At 43.6% G+C, this 8,717-nt stretch overlaps 1 protein-coding gene across 2 annotated transcripts in view; it reads left to right on the top strand.

Annotated features, from left to right (window-relative positions):
• Window positions 1-1,065: 1,065 nt before the first annotated feature.
• Ubr3 (Ubr3 ubiquitin ligase) overlaps window positions 1,066-8,717 on the top strand; it is a 187,638-nt gene continuing 179,986 nt past the window's right edge. Inside the window, exon 1 of one of the 2 annotated variants that reach the window (XM_053800052.2) lies at window positions 1,066-1,174. The gene's annotated coding sequence lies outside the window, so the exon portion shown is untranslated. Of the gene's footprint in view, window positions 1,246-8,717 lie in introns of both variants that reach the window. The other variant, XM_053800053.2, reaches the window with a different exon arrangement.

Below are 8,717 nucleotides of genomic sequence, written 5' to 3'. Positions count from 1 at the left end.
TGTTAGCTAGAATCCTAATCTCTGCCAATTTAGGAAGAAGTGATCTTGTATTGACATGAATAAAGTGAAGGCCTGTTTTCATCATACGGGCGACGACTGTCACTGGAGTATCAGTATCAGTAGCATCATACGGGTGACGACTGTCACTGGAGTATCAGTATCAGTAGCATCATACGGGTGACGACTGTCACTGGAGTATCAGTAGCATCATACGGGCGACGACTATCACTGGAGTATCAGTATCAGTAGCATCATACGGGTGACGACTGTCACTGGAGTATCAGTATCAGTAGCATCACACGGGTGACGACTGTCACTCTGGAGTATCAGTATCAGTAGCATCATACGGGCAACGACTGTCACTGGAGTATCAGTAGCATCATACGGGCGACGACTGTCACTGGAGTATCAGTAGCATCATACGGGCGACGACTGTCACTGGAGTATCAGTATCAGTAGCATCATACGGGCGACGACTGTCACTGGAGTATCAGTATCAGTAGCATCATACGGGCGACGACTGTCACTGGAGTATCAGTATCAGTAGCATCATACGGGCGACGACTGTCACTGGAGTATCAGTATCAGTAGCATCATACGGGCGACGACTGTCACTGGAGTATCAGTATCAGTAGCATCATACGGGCGACGACTGTCACTGGTATCAGTATCAGTAGCATTATACGGGCGACGACTGTCACTGGAGTATCAGTATCAGTAGCATCATACGGGCGACGACTGTCACTGGAGTATCAGTATCAGTAGCATCATACGGGCGACGACTGTCACTGGAGTATCAGTATCAGTAGCATCATACGGGTGACGACTGTCACTGGAGTATCAGTATCAGTAGCATCATACGGGTGACGACTGTCACTGGAGTATCAGTATCAGTAGCATCATACGGGCGACGACTATCACTGGAGTATCAGTATCAGTAGCATCATACGGGTGACGACTGTCATACGGGCGACGACTGTCACTGGAGTATCAGTATCAGTAGCATCATACGGGCGACGACTGTCACTGGAGTATCAGTATCAGTAGCATCATACGGGCAACGACTGTCATTGGAGTATCAGTATCAGTAGCATCATACGGGCGACGACTGTCACACCTTCACTCTGGAGAAGCATTATGGGTAGTCAAACCCTGAGTGAGCCAGCGAGTGGAGGCACTGAACTCATCTCTCTTAAAACTTTATATTACTCTCAAAATATTAATAATTTCTCAGTCAAGACGAGTGTACAGTGACCCTTAATTACCCAGGATATAAGGATTATTTTGAAAGTTGTGGATAAAGTATATAAGGAAGTGTTAAGGGGGTCGTGACACACCATGACAAACAACTTGAGTCTCGCCTCTACGGGGATATATGTTGTGATGGAGGTTTAATGTGAGGGATTTGATGGAGGGGGGTGGTGATGGAGTGTGTGTTGGAGGTGTGGGGATGTTGGAGTAGTGTTGGGGAAGTAGGGGGGAGCATTGCCCTCTTGTCATCACTTGCCCCTCCTCCTCCTCCTCCTCCTCCTGCTGCTGCTGCTGCTCCTGACCTGCCATGATTATTTGTGCCGTCCTCTTGTCCTGACAGTCATCATCTGTCCTTTCTCTCGTTTGTTATTTTGCTCACCTGGTCTGCCCTTCCTCACCTGGCCTGCCCTTCCTCACCTGGCCTGCCCTTCCTTCCTCACCTGGCTTGCCCTTCCTCACCTGGCTTGCCCTTCCTCACCTGGCCTGCCCTTCCTCACCTGGCCTGCCCTTCCTCACCTGGCCTGCCCTTCCTCACCTGGCATGGCCTTCCTCACCTGGCCGGTCCTTCCTCACCTGGCCTGCCCTTCCTTACCTGGCCTGCCCTTCCTCACCTGGCCTGTCCTTCCTCACCTGGCTGCCCTTCCTTACTTGGCCTGCCCTTCCTCACCTGGCCTGTCCTTCCTCACCTGGCCTGCCCTTTCTTACCTGGCCTGCCCTTCCTTACCTGCCCTGCCCTTCCTCACCTGGTCTGTCCTTCCTCACCTGCCTGTCCTTCCTCACCTGGCCTGCCCTTCCTTACCTGCCCTGCCCTTCCTCACCTGCCTGTCCTTCCGCACCTGGCCTGCCCTTCCTCACCTGCCCTGTCCTTCCATACCTTTCCTGCACTTCATCACCTGTCCTGCCCTTCCTCACCTGTTCTGCCCTTCCTCACCTGTTCTGCCCTTCCTTACCTCTTCTGCCCTTCCTTACCTCTTCTGCCCTTCCTCACCTGCCCTGCCCTTCCTAATCTGTCCTGCAATTCCTCAACTGTCCTGTTCACCTTTTTATCTGTCCTGACCTGCATCTCTACCTGTTCACCCTCATCAAGCTTTTCCTGACCCTCCTCATCTGCATTTTACCTCCTCAACTGTCCTGCCCTTCCTTATCTGCCCTTCATCACCTGACCTGCCCTCCCCTTCATCTGTTCTTTCCTGCATTGATTCACTTGCTCACCCTCTTCAAATCTGCCTTGCCCCTTCTTTTCTGCCCTGCCTCTCCTTACTTGATATGCTCCACATCACCTTCACCACCTGCCCCACCTTTCCTGCACTTCACCACCTGCCAACCTCACCTTTCCTACATTTTACCACCTGTCCCCCTCACCTTTTCTACATTTCACAACCTGCCCCTCCTCACCTTTCCTTCATTCCACCTATCCCTCGCCTGCATTGCCCTGCCCTGCCCCTCATTACTTTTCCTGCACCTCACCACCTACCCCCCTCATCTGCCCTGCCTCCTCACCTTTCCTACACTTCACCACCTGCCCCTTCTCATCTTTCTGCACTTCATCATTTCTTCACCTACCCTGCCCTGCCCTTCACCACCATCTACATACATATATCTTTATTTAAATACGCAGCATTGAAGTTAAAAAAAAATCTCATTTGTTATATGGCATAGCTGTTTCTGTAGTTTGGAACTGTTCTCCTGGCATTTTTTTATTCAAGATAATTTAGAAGATTATCAGAATGTCAGTCCAGTGAAAGTACAGTATGAATCAAACCAAAAAATATTAATCAAAAAGAGCATTGAGGAGAAACTCAAAGCTTTGTGATCAAAATTCAAATTCATATCTTTATTTCAGACTGTTATACAAAATACTGTATATGTACAATGATTAGAATGTTGTTGTACATTTATAATCAGGCTGAGTCCAAGCATATACATGTATTTGCTATGCATCATGCAGTTGCTTGCAGAAAAAAACAAATGCAGTGATATAGGCTAGATGTACATTTACGTTTAGGTTAGCTTAGGTAGTGTTGAATTCTTTGGGATTATTTAAAAGTTTTATTTAGTAAAAGATCGTACTTGCAGATTTTTCTTAGCCAGACTTGCCCAATGTTGATATTGCTTACATATTAATAACAATAAATATATGATGGTGCCTAACCTGATCTACCTTTACACCAATAGTATAGTAGCAAATTTTATTACCTATGGACTGATATCATCATCATCATCATCATATTCACCAATCGTCATATTCATCATCATCACGTGGAAGTGCTAAACTGAAAACAATGTATCTACCTCATCTGCTAGAAAAGTGATAGGATAGATAATGAGAACCTTCAAAACTAGGGACACCAAGCCCATGATGACTGTCTTCAGATCGCTTGTTCTTTCTAGGCTGGAATACTGCTGTACATTAACTGCCCTCTTCAAGGCATGCGAAATTGCCAACCTAGAGAGTGTACAGAGAACTTTCACAGCACACAAGTACGATAAGGTACTTAAGTTACTGAGAACAGTTGAAATCCCTTGATTTGTATTCCTTGGAATGCGGGCGAGAAAGATACATGGTAATACGTATACACTTGGAAAATCCTAGCGGGATTAGTACCAAATTTGCACATGAAAATCACTCCCTACAAAAGCAAAGGACTCGGTAGGAGATGCAACATTCACCCAATGAGAAGCAGGGATGCAACATGTACACTAAGAGACAACACAATAAGTGTCAGGGGCCCCAAGACTGTTAACTGCCTCCCAGCATACATAAGGGGGATTACCAATAGACCCCTGGCTGTTTTCAAGAAGGCACTGGACAGGCACATCGTACCTGATCAGCTGGGCTTTGGTTATTATGTTGGTTTACGTTCAGCCAGCAGTAATAGCCTGGTTGATCAGACCTGATCCACCATGAGGCCTGGTCTCAGCCCAGGCCATGGGGGCGTTGATCCCCAAAACCCTCTCCAGGTATAAGAGACATAGTGTCCAGAGGGTCAGTTTGTAGTGGCTCCATGTGGCTCCTATTGATATTTTTTTTCTTTCAATTATCATTGTATAATACAGTATTTATAAAATTGCCTTATAAAGCATAATGCAACTGATGAATGAATAGAAATATTGGGTGTGTGAATTTGCTAAAAAAAAAAAAAAAAAAGTCACCACTTTCTACAGTGCCATACATGAGTATGTAATTGTTCTGCACAGTACTATGCTGTAGCATTTTGTGAAGATGATGTTCTTCGGATTAACCCCCCAGATGGTTAATAATCCTGAGTGGCCCAAGAAAGTCAATCCATGGGATTTGTTTCCACTGAAGTCTGTAGGTCCACACCTCTAGGGTATCCCACAGGAGTTGACTGTATCTGAGGTTTGTGTGCAGCTAGATGAATAGCCACAACAGGTGTTGGGACCTATGAACAGGAGTCCTACCCTTGGCCTACTTGTTCATGCAAAGCATGTCATTCACATTAGTGTGTGTAACATTCTAAATTAAAGTTACCCAAAGTACAGTATATTATTTTTGTTATTTTCTGCAGTAATGCTAATTGTGATATACTGTACTCTACCCCACCTCTTGCTGAACCAGAACTACTTAATATCTTATCAATAATAATACTGTACCTGGTATTATTATTATTATTTTTTTTTTTTTTTTTTTATTATCACACCGGCCGATTCCCACCAAGGCAGGGTGGCCCGAAAAAGAAAAACTTTCACCATCATTCACTCCATCACTGTCTTGCCAGAAGGGTGCTTTACACTACAGTTTTTAAACTGCAACATTAACACCCCTCCTTCAGAGTGCAGGCACTGTACTTCCCATCTCCAGGACTCAAGTCCGGCCTGCCGGTTTCCCTGAATCCCTTCATAAATGTTACTTTGCTCACACTCCAACAGCACGTCAAGTATTAAAAACCATTTGTCTCCATTCACTCCTATCAAACACGCTCAAGCATGCCTGCTGGAAGTCCAAGCCCCTCGCACACAAAACCTCCTTTACCCCCTCCCTCCAACCCTTCCTAGGCCGACCCCTACCCCGCCTTCCTTCCACTACAGACTGATACACTCTTGAAGTCATTCTGTTTCGCTCCATTCTCTCTACATGTCCGAACCACCTCAACAACCCTTCCTCAGCCCTCTGGACAACAGTTTTGGTAATCCCGCACCTCCTCCTAACTTCCAAACTACGAATTCTCTGCATTATATTCACACCACACATTGCCCTCAGACATGACATCTCCACTGCCTCCAGCCTTCTCCTCGCTGCAACATTCATCACCCACGCTTCACACCCATATAAGAGCGTTGGTAAAACTATACTCTCATACATTCCCCTCTTTGCCTCCAAGGACAAAGTTCTTTGTCTCCACAGACTCCTAAGTGCACCACTCACTCTTTTTCCCTCATCAATTCTATGATTCACCTCATCTTTCATAGACCCATCCGCTGACACGTCCACTCCCAAATATCTGAATACGTTCACCTCCTCCATACTCTCTCCCTCCAATCTGATATTCAATCTTTCATCACCTAATCTTTTTGTTATCCTCATAACCTTACTCTTTCCTGTATTCACCTTTAATTTTCTTCTTTTGCACACCCTACCAAATTCATCCACCAATCTCTGCAACTTCTCTTCAGAATCTCCCAAGAGCACAGTGTCATCAGCAAAGAGCAGCTGTGACAACTCCCACTTTGTGTGTGATTCTTTATCTTTTAACTCCACGCCTCTTGCCAAGACCCTCGCATTTACTTCTCTTACAACCCCATCTATAAATATATTAAACAACCACGGTGACATCACACATCCTTGTCTAAGGCCTACTTTTACTGGGAAAAAATTTCCCTCTTTCCTACATACTCTAACTTGAGCCTCACTATCCTCGTAAAAACTCTTCACTGCTTTCAGTAACCTACCTCCTACACCATACACTTGCAACATCTGCCACATTGCCCCCCTATCCACCCTGTCATACGCCTTTTCCAAATCCATAAATGCCACAAAGACCTCTTTAGCCTTATCTAAATACTGTTCACTTATATGTTTCACTGTAAACACCTGGTCCACACACCCCCTACCTTTCCTAAAGCCTCCTTGTTCATCTGCTATCCTATTCTCCGTCTTACTCTTAATTCTTTCAATTATAACTCTACCATACACTTTACCAGGTACACTCAACAGACTTATCCCCCTATAATTTTTGCACTCTCTTTTATCCCCTTTGCCTTTATACAAAGGAACTATGCATGCTCTCTGCCAATCCCTAGGTACCTTACCCTCTTCCATACATTTATTAAACAATTGCACCAACCACTCCAAAACTATATCCCCACCTGCTTTTAACATTTCTATCTTTATCCCATCAATCCCGGCTGCCTTACCCCCTTTCATTTTACCTACTGCCTCACGAACTTCCCCCACACTCACAACTGGCTCTTCCTCACTCCTACAAGATGTTATTCCTCCTTGCCCTATACACGAAATCACAGCTTCCCTATCTTCATCAACATTTAACAATTCCTCAAAATATTCCTTCCATCTTCCCAATACCTCTAACTCTCCATTTAATAACTCTCCTCTCCTATTTTTAACTGACAAATCCATTTGTTCTCTAGGCTTTCTTAACTTGTTAATCTCACTCCAAAACTTTTTCTTATTTTCAACAAAATTTGTTGATAACATCTCACCCACTCTCTCATTTGCTCTCTTTTTACATTGCTTCACCACTCTCTTAACCTCTCTCTTTTTCTCCATATACTCTTCCCTCCTTGCATCACTTCTACTTTGTAAAAACTTCTCATATGCTAACTTTTTCTCCCTTACTACTCTCTTTACATCATCATTCCACCAATCGCTCCTCTTCCCTCCTGCACCCACTTTCCTGTAACCACAAACTTCTGCTGAACACTCTAACACTACATTTTTAAACCTACCCCATACCTCTTCGACCCCATTGCCTATGCTCTCATTAGCCCATCTATCCTCCAATAGCTGTTTATATCTTACCCTAACTGCCTCCTCTTTTAGTTTATAAACCTTCACCTCTCTCTTCCCTGATGCTTCTATTCTCCTTGTATCCCATCTACCTTTTACTCTCAGTGTAGCTACAACTAGAAAGTGATCTGATATATCTGTGGCCCCTCTATAAACATGTACATCCTGAAGTCTACTCAACAGTCTTTTATCTACCAATACATAATCCAACAAACTACTGTCATTTCGCCCTACATCATATCGTGTATACTTATTTATCCTCTTTTTCTTAAAATATGTATTACCTATAACTAAACCCCTTTCTATACAAAGTTCAATCAAAGGGCTCCCATTATCATTTACACCTGGCACCCCAAACTTACCTACCACACCCTCTCTAAAAGTTTCTCCTACTTTAGCATTCAAGTCCCCTACCACAATTACTCTCTCACTTGGTTCAAAGGCTCCTATACATTCACTTAACATCTCCCAAAATCTCTCTCTCTCCTCTGCATTCCTCTCTTCTCCAGGTGCATACACGCTTATTATGACCCACTTCTCGCATCCAACCTTTACTTTAATCCACATAATTCTTGAATTTACACATTCATATTCTCTTTTCTCCTTCCATAACTGATCATTTAACATTACTGCTACCCCTTCCTTTGCTCTAACTCTCTCAGATACTCCAGATTTAATCCCATTTATTTCCCCCCACTGAAACTCTCCTACCCCCTTCAGCTTTGTTTCGCTTAGGGCCAGGACATCCAACTTCTTTTCATTCATAACATCAGCAATCATCTGTTTCTTGTCATCCGCACTACATCCACGCACATTTAAGCAACCCAGTTTTATAAAGTTTTTCTTCTTCTCTTTTTTAGTAATTGTATACAGGAGAAGGGGTTACTAGCCCATTGCTCCCGGCATTTTAGTCGCCTCATACGACACGCATGGCTTACGGAGGAAAGATTCTTTTCCACTTCCCCATGGACAATAGAAGAAATAAAAAAGAACAAGAGCTATTTAGAAAAAGGAGAAAAACCTAGATGTATGTATATATATATATGCATGTGCGTGTCTGTGAAGTGTGACCAAAGTGTTAGTAGGAGTAGCAAGATATCCCTGTTATCTTAGCGTGTTTATGAGACAGAAAAAGAAACCAGCAATCCTACCATCATGCAAAACAATTACAGGTTTTTGTTTCACAGTCATCTGGCAGGACGGTAGTACTTCCCTGGGTGGTTGCTGTCTACCAACCTACTACCTATTATTATTATTATTTGTGTTAAATATAGAAAAGACGATAACTGTATGCAGCATTTCTGGCAGAATTACTACCATACAGTACTTGCTAAAGTATAGTATTAAATGGTTGGAGGTGTTACAGTTAAGATAATTTTAATAATATTGTGATATCTAAGGAAAAAATCTTAACTTCTACCAGAATAATAGTGTTTTTTTTTTATATATATAAATTCTGATAATTATACCAAAATTA

This window comes from Cherax quadricarinatus, chromosome 91, assembly GCF_038502225.1.
Source record: "Cherax quadricarinatus isolate ZL_2023a chromosome 91, ASM3850222v1, whole genome shotgun sequence".
Classification (NCBI taxonomy): Eukaryota; Metazoa; Arthropoda; class Malacostraca; order Decapoda; family Parastacidae; genus Cherax; species Cherax quadricarinatus.
This window is presented reverse-complemented; position numbering and strand designations above follow the sequence as displayed.